Below are 18,218 nucleotides of genomic sequence, written 5' to 3'. Positions count from 1 at the left end.
TTCTTTTTCTTTTTCTTTTTTTTTAGACAAGGTCTTGCTCTGTCACCCAGGGTAGATAGAGTTGAGCAACATGACCACGGCTCACTGTAACCTTAACCATCCAGGCTCAAGCCATGTTACCATCTCAGCGTCCTGAGTAGCTGAGACTACAGGCACACAACACCATAGCTGGCTGATTTTTTTTGTTTGTTTTGGTTTTTGTGTTTGTTTGTTTTGTAAAGATGGGGTCTTCCTATGTTATCCAGATTGGTTTCAAACTCTTGGCCTCAAGCGATCCTTCCACCATGGCCTCTCAGAGTGTTGGGATTATAGGCATGAGCCACCATGCCGGCCTCTCACTCCTTTCTTGAGGGGATTTTATGTTTGTTTCTTCATTCATTCATTCATTCATAAGTAGATAACTAGACCCTGGTCCTGTCCTCAGGAACCATGCCAATGTTTGTGGTACTAGGAGGGGGTAAACACTGAGAATTAAAGGAGCCAGAAGAGGGGTACCTAGCTGTGTTTGGGGTAAAGTGGGAGGTGAAGGAATGCTTCCTGGAAGAGGTAGAGCTTGGGCTGAGCCTTGAAGAATAGGGGAAGCTATCTGGGTAAGAGGTGGAAGGGAGAGGGGTAAGAGAGAGAGCATGCCATCAGAGGCCTGTAGACCAGAGAACGCCACGGGAGACCTGTGAGCATGGTTTATACTGCTGGAGCAGGAGGTTCTGAGCCATGGATGGAGCCAAGAAATAAAAGCAGAGAGATACAGGACCTTGGGAACCAGACTGAAGGAGGTTGGACTTGATCTCCAAGAACAGCAGAGACAGCCAGTGGAGAGCGTTAAGTAGGGAAGTGACAGGGTCAGATTCCTGTGTTAGGAAGACCAGTCTGGCATCCACGGGGAGAAGAGACTGGAAGGCAGAGAGGTAGGCAGGGAGGCCTGGCAGGATTTTACTCTCTCCCAGCTCAGCCTCACAAGGGGTTTCCACCAGCCCTTTCGTGCCAAGGAGCCCTGATGCCCCTTAGCAGGATCTGGAGCCCAGACATCTTGGGATTCTGGGCTGCAGGACCCATATGGAAACTTCACCAGATTAGCTCTCTGCTGCCCCCTACTGTCTCCAGGAGGCCTTTTGGTCCTTGCAGGCTTTTTCTAGACTTAAATTGTAGCATAAGAACAGCAAACATTTTCTGTAAAAGATGAAGTAATGCAATATTAGACTTTGCAGAACATACGGTCCCCATTGCAGCTACTCTACATTGTAGCACGAAGGCAGCCGCAGACAAACTAGAAACAAATGAGTGTGGCTGTGTCCCAATAAAACTTTATTTACGGACATTTAAATTTGAATTGCCTATAACTTTCCCAAGCCACAAAACATTCTTCTTCTTTTGTTGTTTTTTTAAACATTTAGAATGTAAAAACCTCAAAAAACAACAACAAAAAAGAAATAACTCAACTTAAAAATGGGCAAAGGACTTGAAGAGACGTTTCTCCAAAGATGATATATAAATGACAACAAGCACGTGAAAAGATGCTCAAGCCCCCTCATCATGAAAGACATGAAAACCGAAGCCACAGTGAGAGGTCATCTCACACCTATTGGAATGGCGATTGTTGAAACACAACGCGTATGGACAAGGATATGGAGAAATTGGAATCCCTATGCAGTTGGTGGGGGTGTGAATGGTGCAGTCGCTACGGAAAACAATTCAGCAGCGCCTCAAAAAATTCAGAATAGAATTACCATAGATCCAGCAATTCTACTTCTGAACATACACCCCAAAGAATTGCAAACACAGCCTCAGATACATCTGTTGGCCCATCTTTGTTGACTCACATTGCACTATTCACAATAGCCAAGAGGCGGAAGCGACTCAGATGTCCATCAGTGGCTGAATGGACCAATAGAATGTGCTGTGCACGTACAGTGTTATTCAGCCTTAAAAAGGAACTAAAGTCTGACATTTGCTATACCATGTGAATGAACCTTGAGGATATTATGCTAAGTGAAGTAAGTTAGTCACAAAACGAGACAAATACTGCACGATTCTACTTATATGAGGTACTTGGAGTAGTTCCATTCATAGACACAGGGAGAATGGTGGTTGCCAGGGCTTGGAGGAGGGGCGAATAGGGAGTTGTTTCATGGGCATAGAGTTTAAGTTTTGCAAAATAAAAAGGTTCTGGAGATTAGTCTTACAACAATGTGAATATACTTAACACTACTGAACTGTACACTTAAATGGTTATGGTAGTACATTTTATGTTATCTATGTTTTTTAAATGTAGAAACCGCTTCAGGCTGGGACGCTCTACAAAAGCAGGTGGAAGGCTAGACTTATTTGTTAGTCTGTAGTTTGCTGTCTCCTACTCCAGCAGAACAAACTCCATGGAATTCCAGAATCCTTCCTTAAAACCTCACAGCACCCCTCCTGAAGTTCTCAGAACCAACAGCATTTTCCAATTTCCTCACAGGGCTTGGAAAGAGAACTTTCACTATCTTAACAAAATCGGACTTGTGAACTCTAAATCAGGATCAAATGAGTGGAAGCAACAGAGTCTGATCCATATGGTGGGTTGGTCCCAGATCTGTTTCTGCCTTTCTCCTCCTAGCATGAGTGACAGGCACCGTGAATCCTCTACAGATGCAGCCTCCAGAGGGTTCAACTCTCCCTGTGATTGGGGAGTGCATTGTCAAGTTCTCACCTGAATGGTTTGTCAGATAACGTTCTGACTTCAGTTCTTCATTTAACACATTTACTGAGCGCTCAGTCCCTGAACTAGACCCTGGGGTACAACAATGAAGAGGACACACAGTCCATCTCCCAGGAGCTCACAGCCTCATGAGCGTTCATGTGGGTATGTCAGGGCAACAGTGTCCGAGGGACCTGGACAGTAAGTTGTTGAGCGAGAGGGCTCTGAAACCCACCCAGCACCGGCCAGCACCCTGGGATAGAGAGGAGACAAACACCCACATAGCAGAGCTCAAAACATTACTGCCGGGGCCCGGGCTGGTGTAGCAGGCCAGGCTTCCCACGCTCCAAACCTGTTTTCGCCTCCTTCCGGCATACAGTTAGCCTCCATTTCCCATTAGGTGTGACCATGTTCTGAAATGTGGTCCATAAACTCTCCCATTGATGGCTCTTCATGAACACCCCCTTTGCCCTGAAACTGGGTGTTGGAGTTGGCAGGCCACACACAGGAAGGAAGGATCTGGGTTCCCAAAACAGCGCACGAAGAAGAGATACCAGCTGATCAAAGATACCTGTCTGGGCATTTTGTAGATGAGGAGTAAATTTTAATTTTGCCAATCTACTGAGATTTAGAAGTTCGCCTATAATGTGGCTAGCGTCACTGTGAGAGATAAGCTGATGTGTGACGTACAGAGTGAAGACAAACACATATCTGACTTTTAGGCTCTATGAAAAAGACGGGCACAGAACAGAGGGGGGCAAGAGAGTGAAAGTAGACAGCAGGTGTCAGACAGCAGCAAGCCATATCCCAGCTCGGGCTCAGATTTGGGCTCAGATCTTGGATCCACCAAGGTGCCCAAGATGAGCATTCACTTTTATGTTCCTCAGTCAAGCGGGCAGCTGACTCCTGACCTTGCAGTGCTTTGAGGGGATTTGAGATCATGAGTGTAGGAGGCCTGGCATGGTGCTGGCTCAGAGAGTGTAGTAGTGACTCCTGAGGATAGCATGGTCACTTTCTAAGGGTGGGAATAGGCTGTGTTTCAGTCAGGTTTGTCCAAATAATCTTCCATTCTGTATGCATTGTCTTGTCTGTGTAAATGGAGGCTGAGCTTTAGCTGTGCAGATGGACCAGCAGATGGTCACAGAGAGGCTTCCTCCATGCACCTGGAGGAAGGGACCAGCTTTGTGAAAATCCCTCCACCCCTCACCTACATGAGTTTGCCTTCTCCAGTAGCTATTCCCTTTTGATAAATGCATCTACAAGAAGAGTCTCCATTTCTACTGCCTTCATAGGCCTGCAAAGCTCTATGTTCTACACTGAAATTTTCCTGGGCTTTTGGGTAGCCTCTGTTTCCCCAGCAGCTCTGGTGTGTTTCTTTTCGGTTGTTGTTTTTTTGCTTTGTTTTTTGAGACAGAGTCTCACTTTGTCACCCAAGCTGAAGTGCAGTGGCACAATTTCGGCTCACTGCAACCTCTGCATCCTGAGTTCAAGCGATTCTCCTGCCTCAGCCTCCTGAATTGCTGGGATTACAGGTACATGACACCATGCCCTGCTAATTTTTGTATTTTTAGTAGAGACAGGGTTTCACCGTGTTGGCCAGGCTGGTCTTGAACTCCTGACTTCAGGTGATCCACCCGCCTCCCCTCCCAAAGTGCTAGGATTACAGATATGAGCCACCATGCCAGGCCGCTCTGGGGTGTTTCTGATGGAGGCAAAACCATCCAGTGGTGTGGCATATGTCATTATGCGACATCGCTCCATGGCCTTTGTGCCAAAAGATGCCACTACATTTTGCCTAGCCAACCAGAGTCACAGGACAGTGAAGTGTGGAGCAGGAGACATGTGTGACTCCAGTCTGCAGTGTGCCTCAGTGGGTCCTCTGTTGGCTTTTCCTGATATTAGGTGCCAGCTGCAGAGTCTTCCTGCCTACCCTCTGCTTACACAGGGCAAGAAAAAAGAAAAATAGGAAGCAGGTAATCTCCCTACTCCAGGAGTTACCTGGGGAGGGAGGGAAAAAAGGCACCAGCTCAGCACCATGTTGACCAGGATAGTCTCGATCCCTTGACCTCATTATCTGCCTGCCTTGGCTTTCCAAAGTGCTGGGATTACAGCTGTGGGCCACCGTACCCGGCCTCAGGCAGTTCTTTATAGCAGTGTGAAAACAAAGTAATACATTCTCTAATATCTTTTGACAGCTCCTTGTAAAATTCCACTGATCTCAATTCAAGGTGCTCAGAGTATAAAGCAGAGAAACTAGAACATGCTAGGCTTTCACCTGCATCGCTGACTGGTGCAAGTCAGTCTCGCCAACCCACCCTGCCATATGCACACATGGACATGCACATATGTACGTGCACACAGGTACACATGTGTACACATGCGCTGCATTATTGTAAAGGCCATACAAGATAATACACATAAAGAGCTTTATGCAGGACTGCTAAGGAGGAGCTGTTGTAGAGAAATTATCATTCTAAGAGACTGCATTGGCTTGCTTGTCACCTGCCTAGATTTGGAAATGATCTAAGAGAGAATTAATAAAATCCGAGCAGTTAGAAAACTTTAAGCAGAGATAGACTAGGGAGGACAGGGACAGGAAGTGACACATGGTGAACATCTATGCTGTGCCCAGCATTCTACATACATTGCTTCATTTACTCCCAACACAGGTGGGCGTTATAGCCCCACTGTACACACGGGGAGACCAAGACTCAGGTCATAAGCAGAGCCAGCATCCAAGCCACATATGCCCTGGGTTTATCTTCAACATGCAATTATTTGTTTCTACATGTATGTTGAAAGAACAGACAAGAATAACTTTGAGGTTTCCTTGATTCCTTGCAGTTTTGGGGACAACTGCACATTCTGGCCCTTGAGGTGGTGTGACTATAAAGAGAGAATGTGCCTGATGGTGGTTGATTGTGCCTTGGGCCTGGTACCAAGGTCACAGCAACATGGAAATTCACTTTCAGATCATTCCTTCCAGCCCCCAGCACTCTCCTGGCCTCAGCGTGAGGGCTGGCATGGTGGAGTCATGAGAAAGTCTGCAACGCAGGACCTGGGTCTGTCTGCAGGAGAGACACAGTGGCTTGGAGCTTCATTGCTTCCCATTCCCATCACTTTTGAGTGTGTGACCTTGATAAGTTACTTAGTACCCCTGACGTTGTGAGGTAGGATGGCACTTCAGAGAGCACTGAGTTTCCCGCAGATTCAGTGAGACTGTATATGTGGCATGCCTGCTGTATAATAGAGACCGCAGCATGAGGCAGCGAAATGAAAATGTCCTGAGCTTTGATCTGGTTTCTGACTTCGACTTTGCACAAGTCAACCTTCCCGCCAACCCGCCTTCCATACACATACCCCACAAACACAAATATGCACATATACACACATTCACACACAGATACACACCCTATATACACACACAGAGACGCACACATACAGACACACATGCACATATACGCACACACCGCACATATACACACACAGATGCACATATACAAACATACATGCACACATATACTCACACACCTCACATTTACACTCAGAGACACACATATACAGACATGCATGTGCATACACACATACTCATGTACACATATTCACACACATGTGCATATACACACATACATATTCACATATCTATGCTGACACACACACTCATGCATACATACTAACACACACATGCACGTACACACATGCAAATACTGACAGAGACAGTCCCACACATATATGCATACGCTCATCTCACTGCCACTAATATCCTGCGAGGACTTATATCAGCACCATCCAATTAAAATATAATACACACTACACATTATTTAAATGTTTCTAGTACCCACATTAAAAAAGGAAAGAGAAATAGGTGAGATTTATTTTAATAATATATTGTGTTTAACCCAATATATCTAAAATATTATTATTCTAACATGTAGTATTTTTAAAATATGAATGATAATATATTGTGTTTAACCCAATATATCTAAAATATTATTATAATATGTAATATTTTTAAAATATGAATAATAGGTGAGATTTATTTTAATAATATATTGTGTTAACCCAATATATCTAAAATATTATTATTCTAACATGTAATATTTTAAAAATATGAATAAGATACCATACCCTCTTTGTTTTTGTACCAAGATCTTTAAAATTCAGTGTGCGTTTTCCACTCACAGCACTTCTCGCTTCAGATTTGCCCCATTTCTGGTGCTTGCTCACCACGTGTGGCTCCGGGCAGCTCCGCCTCAGACCGTATCTTTCCCTCCCTGAACTTTGGTTCCTCCGACCACACAGTGATGGGGGAACCACATGATCCCCTGACCGCACCAGCTCGCCCTGCAGCTGCAGCCACCTCACCACTTTGCTGGCTCCTGCCTGATTAGCAGGGCGTCCCCACTGTCTGCAGAGAGAACAACGCACAGCTTTGCTGGGAATTAATGAAGCAGAGCCGCACCAGGCTATAAAAATGTCATTAGGCAGCCCTCCAGCCACGGGGTTAACCAGGGAAGCACTGAGTGCACGCATTGGGGAGAGAATCGGCTGATAATTGCGGCAGAAGTGAAGGGACTGCTTTGAATGCTGACAACACCAGGAGCAGCCCCTCTAGGCTGGGGCTCCCCTAAAGAGGGGGGCACAGGACACAGGGATTACTCCTCTAACTTTGCTTTTATTATTTTATTTTATTTTTTAGTTTTTGAGATGGAATCTCGCTCTGTCGCCCAGGCTGGAGTGCAGTGGTGAGATCTGGGCTCACTGCAACCTCCACATCCCTGGTTCAAGCGATTCTCCTGCCTCAACCTCCTGACTAGCTGGGACTACAGGCTGCCACCATGCCCGGCTAATTTTTGTATTTTTAGTAGAGACAGAGTCTCACCATGTTGGCCAGGATGGTCTCGACCTCTTGACCTCGTGATCCGCCAACCTCAGCCTCCCAAAGTGCTGGGATTACAGGCAGGACCCACCGTGCCCAGCCCTAACTTTGGTTTTAAAAGAATACGAAGAAACACCTCACCAATGACCAGTAAGCATTGCCAGAGCAGGAGCACCGTCATCTCGGACAAACACCGCCACTTTAAGTTCCAGCTCCCTTGCTAGCCTCATGCAGTTCAAGGAAATCACTTCTCTTCTAACTACAAGCAGCCAGAAAGAGCACACAGTGAGACACAAATAAAACAGCTCAGGCACACGGGCACAAAGGAAGGTGGGGAAAAAATCTCTCAGGTAACTGCCAAACCTCACCCTCATATAGTGGGCCCCAGTAGAACAGTGGGCCTTAATAGGCACATTCCTTTCCCTTCAGGTGCACTAAAATACGGAAGCTCAAAGCAAACTTGGGCGAGGGGGTGTGTCTGCAGCTGCAAAAATAATGTGTAGAAACAGACACACAACTCTCCCTCCCCAGTAAGCACAACAAAAAACCATAAAAGCAATCCAAGCCTCTAATAAAATTTTCTACCCTAAATCCTTAAAAATTCTTACTCTGAAAAAAAGTGGGTCTCTAGCCGGGCGCGGTGGCTCACGCCTGTAATCCCAGCACTTTGGGAGGCGAGGCGGGTGGATCACGAGGTCAAGAGATCGAGACCATCCTGGTCAACATGGTGAAACCCCGTCTCTATTAAAAATTCAAAAAATTAGCTGGGCATGGTGGCGCGTGCCTGTAATCCCAGCTACTCGGGAGGCTGAGGCAGGAGAATTGCCTGAACTCAGGAGGCAGAGGTTGCAGTGAGCCGAGATTGCGCCATTGCACTCCAGTCTGGGTAACAAGAACAAAACTCCGTCTCAAAAAAATAAAAAAAGTGGGTCTCTAACCTAACTCAGCCAAAAGCTCCTCTCAAGTTTGTTTTCTCTAAAATAAACCTGTCTTAACTGGAAAGTCACCTTTCGTGTTTCTTTCCTCTTTCTTTAATTCTTACAAACATAAAAACAGGATTCAGCTCTGCAATAGTCAAAGAAATGCAAATTGAGCCTCGGCAATGCCTATGTTTTTTTTTCACTTAGCAAGTTGCCAAAAATGTTTTAGAATGCTAATACCCAGTATGGGTGAAGATGTAGTGAAATGAACAGTCTCACATATTGCCAGTAGGGATATGTGGATACAGCCTTTCTAAAAAGTGACTAGCAGTATGCATTCAGTGTTTTCTAAATATGCAGAAATCCTTCCTTTTCCTGAGGTCTATCCTTAGGAAATAACCAAAGAGGCTTTGTTAGTTAGGCTGTGCTATGAAATACACCATCCCAACACTTAAGGGCCTATGCACTACGTTTAGCTCACAATTCTCCGAACTGCCTGGGCAATTCCTCTGGTCTTGGTGGCTTGCCTAATCTTTCTTACACATCTGCAGTCAGCTGGAGGCTCAGCTGGTGACTGCCTGACCAAGGATAGTGGGGCAGCCAGGAGAAAGAGTCTCATAGACCTCTAGGACATGGAGTTTAACTCACCAGGGACCCAGCTGCTGTGCCCTGAAACCCATCACCATATTTCCACTGAGGCCACGTTGCCCATGGGCCACTCCCTTACCAAGGCCCCCACAGTATGGACACTAAGGCAAGCCCTCCATCCCTGAGAGACATGGGACACCTGTAACAGCCAGCTTCAGCTTGGGGACTCCTCGACGCCTTTGCCAAGCCTTCCTTAGTTTGTACAGCAGTCTAGAACGATTCTTCCCAACCTTCTCTCTCTCTCCTCCTTAAAGGGCCAGACTTGCATGGCCCTCTGACAGCTCACCCAGCCTTTCCCTGCATCTGCTCCATTTTCTCTCACACAGGCGTTTCCCCTAATGCAATCCTTGCACGCACTTAATTCCGCCATGGGTCCTGCCTTTTGGAAGACCCAGATGAACGCAGAAAACCCAACTCGCATGTCTGGTAGTTGCCTGGCTGTTCGCCACAGTTCTCTGCCCCTTGGCCTTTCATCCACTATGAGGATGAGGATGAGGCTAGCTCAGCACATTCTTCTGGTGATCTCAGGGAACGCCACAGCTACAACTTCTCAAGTCGCACTTTCTATGTCCCTTTGGCCATGCCTAGAATCAGTGTGGTGGAAACAGACGCAAGGGCTGGGTACAGGCAGGAGAGTTGTGGCGGCGTTTGCAGGCAGCACCACAGAGACAGCCAGAGTTGAGTCTGCAAGGGCACTCAGTGGGCCATTCATTTATTCATCCAAGATATGGGTACTGAACACCCACCACGGGCTGGGCGCCATCCAAGATGCTGGGAATTTAGCTGTGCCCAAACTAGCAAGCTCTGCATTTCCCTGGAAACTGTATTCTAGTGGAGAGGGACAGGTGTACAAACGAGCAAGCAAACAGCCCAAGAAAAATATCAGAGAGCAGTAATAATTATTCAGAGAATGCAGATAATCAAAGCGTGGTGACATGATGGTGAACCGAGGGAAAGGAGCAGGCCTGTAGGCAATCCAGGCAAGAGAACAGATTAGCCAAGGCCCAGATGCAGGAAAGAGCACAACAGGCTGGAGGAAGAAAAGGAAGACTGCCATGAGGCTCAGCCCCAGGAGGTGGGCGAGGAGGTGTGTGTGTGATGAGAGCATCGAGGTAAGACAGACTGGGACCACAAAGGCCTTCATGCGCCGGGGAACAGGCTGGACAAATGGTGAGAAATCACTGGAAGGGGTATGCATTAGTTCATTCTCAGGCTGCTATACCCAAGACTGGGTCATTTAGACAGAAAAGAGGTTTAATGGACTCACAGTTCTGCATGGCTGGGGAGGTTTCAGAAACATACAATCATGGCAGAAGGGGAAGCAAACATGTTCTTCACATGATGGCAGAAGAGAGAAGAGCCGAGCAAAGGGGAGAAAGCCCATTATAAAACCAGCAGATCTCATGAGAACTCACTCACAATCCCAAAAACAGCATGGAGGAAACCACCCCCATGATATAATTACTCCCACCGGGTTCCTCCCTTGACATGTGGGGATTATGGGAAATATAATTCAAGATGAGATTTGGGTGGGGACACAGCCAAACCATATCAGTGTGTAATGGGGGCAGGGGACATGATCTAATTTACATTTTTAGAAGATTATTCTAGGTGCTGGGTGGAGATGAGATGATCCAGCAAGCATGGAGGCAGGCAGAGCAATGCAGAGGCAGCCGCAGCCATCCAGTGAGAACACATAGGAGCTTGGACACAGAGCTGAGGGAGGAAACTGAGAGAAGTTGGTTGCTTGGGAATACATTTTGAAGGCAAGAGTTGATAAGGGCTTGGATGTGAGAGGTGGGTGAGGGATAGGGAGGATTCAAGGCAGAGCCCTAGGTTTGGGGGCTTCATGGTTCCAGAGGGAAGTACCGAGGAGGAGCTGGCCTGGAGGTGGCAGTCAGAATGGAATGTTCTGGCAGGCACTTGTGGAATTTGAGTATTGTTAGATTCCCAGGTGCAGCTGTCACTTATTCTATTGGGTGTACATGTCTACAGTTCCAAAGAGGGAGCAGGGCAGGGGCTAGGGACTGAGGGGTCTCGGTACATAGTGGGGATGCCATGAGGTGAGATGGACTCAACAGGAGAGTGTTACCAAGGGACCCAGGACTGAGAACCAAGGGATTCTCCCACTGAGAGTCAAGCAGCAGAGGAGAAGGCCTCCAAGGTGGGCCATGGATCTGATAGTGAGGGGATGAGCCGGGGAAGTGTAGAAGCCAAGGAGAGAAAGAAATTCCGGAACCAAAGATGTGCACATCTGTGCCCAGCGCTGCTAAAGCATGAACATCATGAAGACGGAAAAATGATTACTGGCTTTGGCAACTCAGAGATCAATGCTGCCTGTGTCCAGTGCAGGCTCAGAGGAACGGTGGTGACTGGAGACAGATGGGATTCAGCTAAGATGGGAACCCTGCAGGCAGACATGGCAAAGGTAGGCCACTTGAGAAGTGCTGTTATGAGGGCAGCAGAGAACTGAGACCCTGGCTGAAGCGGGAGGTAGTGTCACGGGAGGATTTCTTTGTTTTTTTGTAATACCAGAGCAGGTTTCTAACCTGATGGGATTGACCAGCTGAGATGGAGAAGTTGATTATTCAGGGAGGTGCAGGAATGTGCGTGAAAGAAGCCCTTGGAAGTGTCTGCAGGGCAGGATGCAGAGCACGAGCCCAGCGCTTGGCCCCTGATAGAGCAGGAAGGTCCATTGTAGTCTTGTGCAGCAAGACGGTGGCATGGGCACACTCAGCAGGGGCTACTGCAGTTCTCAACCTGCCTGAGAAGCCTGTTTCATGTGTTCCATCCACGAGACTGGAACTTATAACCTGGGGGGCACGTGTCACCACATCCCCAGCAGCTAGCCCAGCACAGGGCACATTGCACATGCTCAAAGGATGTGTGCAGAATCAGCAATTTCCAAATCAATTTCCAACGTTGACGTTCAAAGGTGGGGGAATTTTGCTGTACAAATAAACAATATTGGAGACACAGGTGATTCTATGTTTTCCAAGGCCTTCTGCCTGTCAAAGTGCTTCCGGGCCCTTAGCCAGTGCCACCTCTTCCAGGAGGTTGATTCTTCCCACTTTAGGGGCCAGCTCCCATTCTCACACCTGCACCAGCGTGTACTTACATGTCTCTTCTGGCAACCCTTCCACTTGGCCTGTATTAGACTTGCTTTGTTTTCTTCTTGATGGGGCCCTAACCTAATGTTTGGGAATGAATGAGCAGTGGGATCCCTAAGAATGGAGTCATATCCGATTGCCCAGAAGGCTTCAACACATCTTCGCTGAATTGAGTCAGATATCTCAGACTTGGCATGGAGTCTTCTTTCTTCTTCCACAGAGCTTGAAACTATACACATACTCTGCAAAAAGGGAAGGAGGCTTAATCACCAGCTCTGTGCAAACAGCAAGGAGATGGGTTCTCAGTTTTCAGGGAAAGTTCAGTTAAACAGGGCCCTGCTATCAACCCAGCCAACAAAGGCAGGTGTTTCTCTCTCATCACTCCTCGTGGTGCTTCGAGACAGGGTCGACCTGAAAGCCTCTTGTTCCTTCTTGCATCCCCCTCACCTGGCACACAGCCTGGCCCAGGGTAGGTCCTCCAAGCATTTGCAGAAATGTCAAATCCCAGAGTCTGAATGTGGTCTTTCCGCCACTGTATTCCTTGAATATTAAGTAATTGATGTTTACAGAGAGGTATGCTTGAAAAGGACATTTTAAAGACCTGATATGAGCTCAACTCTGCATTGAAGTGTAAGGCAAGAAACAGCTTGGTTAGGACTGAGAAGCTGACTCAGCTGATTTAAGGGAACTTCATGTGGACAGAGATTAGATCAGTTCCATGTGGTTCCAGAAGGGAGAGGCTGGATGCAAGGACAGGGAGAGAACTCACTCAAAGGCAGATTTTGGCTCAGACCTGGGAGAAGCTCTTTAGCAATCAAAGCTTTTCAGGATGGAGCGGGAAGCCTTACAGAGGAGCATCCTCTCTTTGGCCCCCCAGCAGAGCTGCCAAAAAGTGACTCCATGAGTCTTTCTGGCATTGGAGAGAAAAGGTAGACACCTGTGAGTATCAGCAAGTGCACAGTCCCTGTGCTGAGGGGACCTGAGACCTCCTTTGTGTATCCTCATCCGCGTTATCTGGCTCTAAGGAAGCACCTATGGAACCACCTCTGAACTTCTGTGACATCAACACACTTCAATAAACTTGATGATGTCCTAAAGCTTTATTTTATTTTTTATTTTTTTTAAATTTTCTTATTGAGACAGGGTCTCTCACTCTGTCACCCAGGCTGGAGTGCAGTAGCATAATCATAGCTCACTGCAACCTCAAACTCCTGGGGTCAAGCTATCCTCTTGCCTCAGCCTCCCTAGTAGCTAGGACTACAGGAACATGCCGCCATGCCTGGCTAATTATTTTTATTTTTAGTAGAGATGAGGTCTCACTATATTGCCCAGGCTGCTGTTGAAGTTTAAGCGATCCTCCTGCCTTGCCTCAGCCTCCCAAAATGCTGAAATTGAAGGTATGAATCACTGCACTTGGCCCTCTTGAATTTTTTTTAATTATTATTATACTTTAAGTTCTGGGATACATGTGCAGAACATGCAGGTTTGTTACACAGGTATACACGTGCCATGGTGGTTTGCTGCACCCATCCATCATCTACATTAGGTATTTCTCCTAATCCTAACCCTTCCCTAACCCTCCACTCCCCGACAGGCCCAGGTGTGTGATGTTCCCCTCCCTGTGTCCATGTGTTCTCATTGTTCAACTTCCACTTAAGAGTGAGAACATGTGGTGTTTGGTTTTCTGTTTTTGGGTCAGTTTGCTGAGAATGATGGCTTCCAGCTTCATCTGTGTCCTTGCAAAGGACATGAACTCATCGTTTTTTATGGCTGCATAGTATTCCATGGTGTATATGTGCCACATTTTCTTTATCCAGTCTATCATTAATGGGCATTTGGGTTGGTTCCAAGTCTTTGCTGTTGTGAACAGTGATGCAATAAACATACGTGTGTGTGTGTCTTTATAGCAGAATGATTATAATCCTTTGGGTATATACTCAGTAATGGGATTGCTGAGTCAAATGGTATTTCTGGTTCTAGATCCTTGAGGAATCGCCACACTATCTTCCACAATGGTTAAACTAATTTACATTCCCACCAACAGTGTAAAAGCATGTCTATTTCTCCACATCTTCTCCAGCATCTGTTGTTTCCTGACTTTTTACTGATCACCATTCTAACTGGTGTGAGATGATATCTCATTGTGGTTTTGATTTGCCTTTCTCTAATGACCAGTGATGATGAGCTTTTTTCATGTTTGTTGGTCACATAAATGTCTTCTTTTGAGAAGCATCTATTCATATCCTTTGCCCACTTTTTGATGGGGCTGTTTGTTTTTTTCTCATAAATTTGTTTAAGTTCCTTGTAGAATCTGGGTATTAGCCCTTTGTCAGGTGGATAGATTGCAAAAATTTCCTCCCATTCTGTAGGTTGCCTGTTCACTCTGATGGGATGTAATTAAACTAAAGAGCTTCTGCGTCTCTTGTGCTTCTTACACATTAAATAACTGCATCTAATCTAATAACTAGCATAATTTCAAACTAGAGATCAACATATATGATGTTTTGTGATATCTGTAACAGTTTGAATGTAGCATGAAAACATCTGTAATTTTTACTTGTGACAAACTTACAATTATTGAAAATACTACTGTAGTTTCTTGCTTATAGTCCTAATTCAAGTAAATGCCAATTTTTAATGAGAAATTAGAAAAAATGAACATGTAATTTTTTTTTTCCATTCAAGTTTATAGGACACTCTAAAATCTGCCCATGAACCTTCCAGTGCCCACAGATGCCAAGTTAAAACCCCTGAATCCGAGCTTCTGTAGAACCTCTGACATTTTCCCAAGTGTATGTAACATTCTGAGCAGTTTGGTGTCAAACACCATTATGGTGCCCCTCTGGTAAGCTGCAGCATTTGTTTCTGAAAGCCTTGCCCCCAGCTGATAGTGCTCAGGAATGCTGGACAGTCCTGGAAATGGTCTATTTCTTTGTACGGCAGTAAACAGTAGTGGTCTATGGGAGGCATGGCTGGTGCTCACCCATATTCCCCACCTACTTGCAGTTAGGTGGCCTGGGATGGAAGGAAGGAATAGGTGCCACTTCCAGGATGTGCACTGAGAAGCCCCTTCAGACTCCTGCTATCCCTTTCCCAGCCTGGTAACCCTGAAGTGACACATGGCGAGGCAGCTGCAGAAGAAGCTGGGCCCCTGAGTGACTACATGGAGCAGAGTCCCCTGCTGACTGCATCGCATGGGGAGTGCTAGTGAGAGGGTAAACTCTGCTATAGTAAGCTGCTTATGGTGTGGGTGACTTAGTGGCTGCTTATGGTGTGGGTGATTAAGTGCACTTAGGCGACCCACACTTATAGACCTTCCTCCATGAAGACTCTGTGATTGCCACCCCGCACGGTCATTTTTCCTCCCTGAAGTCTTCGGCACATCTAAGTGGTCTGGACACATACAGTGTATTCTGCCTGAATCTGACCTTTGAGTTTGCTGCAGGGTGCCTTGATTCCTCATTCCTCATGCTTCCACAGAGGGGAGGGAAAGTCTACCCCACTCCCAGGAGGGAAAAGCAGGGGAAGAACACTTCCAGTCTCCCTGTCTCTTGCTCACTCCTGAAGGAAGAGGAAGAAAGGCTCCTTGTGTTGGAGAGTTTGGGAGAAGGAACTGAGCATGAGCAGTCAGGCTGTTTCCCTTCTCTGCCCAGAGCTCAGCCACCTCCATTGCTGCTGTGCAGGAGGAACAGACCAGTGCCTGTGTCCCCTGAAGAAGGAGGCCTGCAGAGCGTGAGCAGTGGGAAGTTCAGTACAGGGATGAGGATGATGCCTGAGAACACGTTCAATCAATTGTGTCAGGAATCAAGCTGACAGCTTGATCGCCTTTCATCTGCCTCTCATTTTCTATTTCTCTGCTGGGTCTGGAGGCAGGAGAGGAAAAGAAAGGATTACTATTTAGTAGCCCCTGGCACTCCAAAGTAGAAATCACAGATGTTTCCCTGCTATGTTACAGCTGCTACAGACGTCCCAAAATATTATGTACATTGATCTCTAGTTTGAAATTATGCTAGTTATTAGATTCCATCTGGTTAGTGTGTAAGAAGCACAAAGGGGCCAGGCATGGTTGCTTATAACTGCAACCTCAGCACTTTGGGAGGCTGAGGCAGGAGGATGGCTTGAGGCCAGGTCCAAGATTAGGCTGGGAAACATAGCAGGACCTTGTCTCTACAAAAAAAAATTTTTAAATATTAGTTGGGTGTGGTGGCACATGCCTGTAGTCCCAGCTACTTGAGAGGCTGAGGTGGAAGGATCATTTAAGCTCAGGAGGTCAAGGTCACAATGAGCCATGACTGTACCACTGCACTCCAGCTTGGGTGAAAGAGTGAGACCCTGTCAAGAACAAAGAAGGAGGGAAGAAAGGAAGGAAGGAGAAAAGAAAGAAGAATATACTAATAACTATGTTACTTTTTTTATTTTGATAACTTTATTTTGATGTAATTTTTTTTTTCTAATTCAATACATTTTACATTATGCATGTAAAACCCTGATTCTGAAAAGAGACCAAAGGCTTCACCAGATTGCCCTGAGGGTCCGTGGGATAAGAACTCCAGGTTTAGATCAGGTTAGTTTACTTAACAGAGAGAAATCCAGAAAGAGTTTAAGAAAGCATTTATGTTTAAAGTCATGAAAAGGCACAAGATGCTGCCTACATGCTAATATTTCTTTAAATCTTTTATTGTTTTCATATTTATAAGGAGCAACTAGATACTATCTAATTACTATCAGTAATTAATCAGTTACATCTAATCAATACCAATAAATGTTTCCTTGTTCACATACATGTTTATAGAGAGCCTAGGGAGATATGGCACCCTTACAATGAATCCTTATACACAGCGATGCTGGGAAATGTTGAACTGTCTCTTTCCAGGGAAGCCTACATTTGTCATGTTTACCAGCTGCTGTGGTGTAAGTGCCCCCACCATAGTCGATTTCAGGCTAACAACAACACGACAGCCACTGAACACAGAGCTGGAGAGAGAGATGTGCGGCAACGCACTATCGCACAGTACAGTACAGTGTAGCGTTTCCACCTATAGATACCATCGACGTGAATAACTCCAAAAGCACAGGTAACAGCAACACAGAATCCAGTAACGAGGAAGGGAGGTATTTTGCATATATATCACTTTGGAGTGCAGTGGTGCAACCACAGCTCACTACAGCCTCGGCTTCCCAAGGCTCAAGCAATCCTCCTGCCTCGGCCTCCCAAAGTACTGGGATTACAGGTGTGAGCCACCATGGCTGGCCTATATAACTTTGCTTTTAAAATAATCTATTTAATTGTAAATTTAGGTAATAACGTTTTCATAATGGCCGTTTTAACAACCAGCTCGCAACATACCTCAACACGTAACCATCGGCTCTGGGGAGCTGGTTGGGGCGGCTCCAGCACATCACTGTTCGACATCTTTTCTGCCACACTGAGAGCAGCAACGCCTGAGAAAAATTCAGAAGGTGAATTCAGCTGTGAGACAAATGCAAACAGACAACATCTGCTTCTGGCACGCGGCTGATCGGGGAGAGCCCAGGGCAAATGGGGAGCAGGAGGCCAATGCCCCCGCCGCTTCCAAGGGTTTGTTACCGGCACACTCCCATAATTCAGGTCATCCCGCCCCTATCATGGGTGCTCAGCACTGCAGCCAGAGAGGCCTTCAGAGTCTGACTGCACCTGAGTCAGTTCCCGCAGACGTCAGGCGCCCTGAGGACGGGTCTGCTGAACAGCCAGCCACTTGGTGGGATGTTCAGAAAGCCTAAAAGTCCAGTTTCCCTGCCCCTCACCCCACCAAAGTTCATCCCTCTCCTGCCCACCTGATCATCAAAGCGTTGCTCTCTGTTCACGGCCAAACCCTCCAGGAGGTGAGGACCTTGCGCTCCTTGCCCGACTCCTGAATGTTCAGGGACCCCTCTGTGTTCTGCCCCTGCCTGCTTCTCCTGTCACCACCCACAGCCCTCCTCACTCAGTGACTCAGTTACCCTCTGTG

The 18,218-nt window shown here is 46.6% G+C and overlaps 1 long non-coding RNA gene across 1 annotated transcript in view; it reads right to left on the bottom strand.

The window, feature by feature from the left end:
- The window catches only part of LOC105721304 (uncharacterized), a 62,252-nt gene extending 44,588 nt beyond the window's left edge, over positions 1-17,664 (bottom strand). The window contains exon 1 of the long non-coding RNA XR_010342114.1: positions 17,579-17,664. This is a non-coding gene — a long non-coding RNA (uncharacterized LOC105721304). The remainder of the gene's footprint in view (positions 1-17,578) is intronic.
- Between the last annotated feature and the right edge of the window lie 554 nt (positions 17,665-18,218).

Source organism: Aotus nancymaae, unplaced genomic scaffold (assembly GCF_030222135.1).
Source record: "Aotus nancymaae isolate 86718 unplaced genomic scaffold, 86718_ANA_hifiasm-v0.15.2.pri h1tg000011l, whole genome shotgun sequence".
Classification (NCBI taxonomy): Eukaryota; Metazoa; Chordata; class Mammalia; order Primates; family Aotidae; genus Aotus; species Aotus nancymaae.
This window is presented reverse-complemented; position numbering and strand designations above follow the sequence as displayed.